Source organism: Jaculus jaculus, chromosome 10 (assembly GCF_020740685.1).
Source record: "Jaculus jaculus isolate mJacJac1 chromosome 10, mJacJac1.mat.Y.cur, whole genome shotgun sequence".
Taxonomy (NCBI): domain Eukaryota; kingdom Metazoa; phylum Chordata; class Mammalia; order Rodentia; family Dipodidae; genus Jaculus; species Jaculus jaculus.
Genome location: NC_059111.1, coordinates 23,452 through 26,072, shown reverse-complemented (window position 1 = coordinate 26,072; position 2,621 = coordinate 23,452). Strand labels below are relative to the sequence as shown.

Below are 2,621 nucleotides of genomic sequence, written 5' to 3'. Positions count from 1 at the left end.
GGCTTTTGGGGGGCACTGGGGAATCAAACCCATGCCATCAGGTTTTATAAGCAAGTGTTTTTAACTGCTGAACCTCCTCTATCCCTGTTTTTGAGCTTCTTTTAACTGAATCTAGGAAAATTCAAAATAGATTTGAGACTGTACAGACAGAAGCTACAATGAGGGAAATTTAGTGCCAATGCAACAAAAAGAAATTATGGTTTTCTTAAAGATTTATTTTTATTTATTTATTTATTAGACACAGAGAGAGGGATGGGGGAGAGAGAGAGAAAGAGTGAGAATGGGCAGGCCAGGACCTCTAGCCACTGCAAATGAACTCCAGATGCATGTGCCACCATGTGCATCTGGCTTACACAGGACCTGGAGAATCGAACCTGGGTCCTTAGTCTTTGAAGGCATGTGCCTTAACTGCTAAGCCAGCTCTCCAGCCCAATAAATTATGTTATTTTTGTGTGTACCACAGAGCTAATATTTTATGCCAATGAGCAGTCAAGACATGAGTGTTGACTCTGTATAATTCCTATAAATTGGTCTTAAGGTTCAAAGTTTTGTGTGGTACTCCAAATAAATATGTTGTCATTGATGCTGCAGGTGCAGCAAAACCTCACTGTTGTGTGAATATTGTGATTCATCATATAGATGTTTTATTCTGTCACTCTGGTATAGAGGACTAATTCCATCTCTAAGTTGCTGAGGAAAGCCAGAGGAAGGAAAGAGGTTATTTATTGCTACTCTTCTCCCAACTGCAAAATAACAATAAAAGGGAAGAAAAAAAAAAAAAAAAACAACCCTGTCTCTTCAGGATTTCATTTGCTGTCTTTCTGGGAGTGGTGTGCATTGTGGCTCTTATGTTGTCTGTGCTGGGGGATATGAAATCACTGGTGCCTCTTTACTTCCAGTTAAGTGTGAATCAAAAATTAGTGGCTGCTAATATCTCAGGTCTTATCACAGTGGTTATACTTTGAACATGAGCAAGGATTAAAACTGACTTCTGGCTGGGCATGGTGGTACACCCCTTTATTCTCATCACTTGGGAGGCAGAGGTAGGAGGATTATCCTGAGTAAGAGATAATCCTGAGACTGAATAGTGAATTCCAGGTCAACCTTGGCTAGAGTGAGACCCTACTAGGAAAAAAATAAACCTGACATGTAAATTTATTTTGATCATATGAATATAGAATGCCTTTTATCATTATTTCATTCCATAAGAACACTAAAAATTATTGGATAATTTCAAATAATGACAAATGTATAATACATATTTTCAATTAGTCTTTAACTTTGAAGGACCCTGTCACTTTATGTTACAGACAATAAAGATTCTTCTGCGTGATACCTAGAAAATTATCTGAAGTAGAATAAAATAATTGTTTTTGAAAAAGTGATACCATTTGGCTAGCCATGGTGGGGCATGTCTTTAATGCCAGCACTCATGAGGTAGAGGTAGGAGGATCAAAGTAAGTTCAAGACTAGCCTGAGACCATATAATGAATTCCGGGTTAGCCTGGGCAAAAAAAAAAAAAAGAAAGAAAGAAGGAAGGAAGGAAGGAAATGGTTAACAGTTGCACTGTGTACCACTCAAAATACTGGATCTAACATCTAATACTTTTCCTCTCAGAGCATCATTTTCATCTGGTAATTGGTGAGATCATTATGTAACACGACACACTACTATTTTTAGTGTTAGCCTTAGAGTTAGAGGTTTGTGGCTAGTGTCAAGGCCAGGTTTAGGATTAGGGTCAGTGTCTGTTTCAGGGTCAGGATTGGGATCAGAGTCAGGTTGAGTTTAGGAATTTTGGGGTGAAGGTTAGGTGTGAAGGTTTTGGTTAGAGTGAGAGTCAGGAGATCACATTCTGCAATCACTGCCTGTCTTTACCTCATTAAATTACCTTATAGAAGGGTATTATCATACCCCAAAAGAAAGGCATTGTAGACACTTTTCGTGGATGTATGACTATACTGAGATATTCAGAAAAGGTTGCTTGTACCTGAAAGCACTAAGACATCAGAAAATGTTTTTGCTGTCTTTGAGCAAGACCAGAAAGAGTTAACAATCTTTGGCTACAATTTGTCTTAGGACATCTTGATACCACTATAGAGAATTTCACTCTTCTTTTAAAAACTTTTAAAAATATTTTATTCTTTCTTTATTTGAGAGAGAGAGAGAGAGAGAGAGAGAGAGAGAGAGCGCATACCAGGGCCTCCAACCACTGCAAACAAACTCCAGATGTGTGGATTATCTTGTGCATCTGGCTTATGTGGTTCTTGGGGAATCAAACCTGGGTGCTTTGGCTTTGCAGGAAAGTGCCTTAATTGCTAAGCTATTTTTCTAGTTCCCATGTAAACTTCTTAATAAGGGATGAAGAGATTTCTCAGCAGTTAAAGCACTTGCTTCTAAAGCCTAATGACCCAGGTTCGATTCCCCATTACCCATGTAAAGCCAGAAGGACAAAGTGACCCATGCATCTGGAGTTCCTTTGCAGTAGCAAGAGGCTCTGGTGTGCCCCTACACATTCTCTCTCTCTCTCAAATAAATAAACAAATTAATTAATTAATTAATTAAAAGATAATCATGGTGTGGATAATGAAGACATGGTACATTTATACAATGGAGTTTTCAT

General features: G+C 38.3%; 1 pseudogene; it reads left to right on the top strand.

Moving 5' to 3' along the window:
- The first annotated feature begins 447 nt into the window (after positions 1-447).
- On the top strand, positions 448-965 carry LOC123464045 (annotated as a pseudogene).
- The last annotated feature ends 1,656 nt before the right edge of the window (positions 966-2,621 follow it).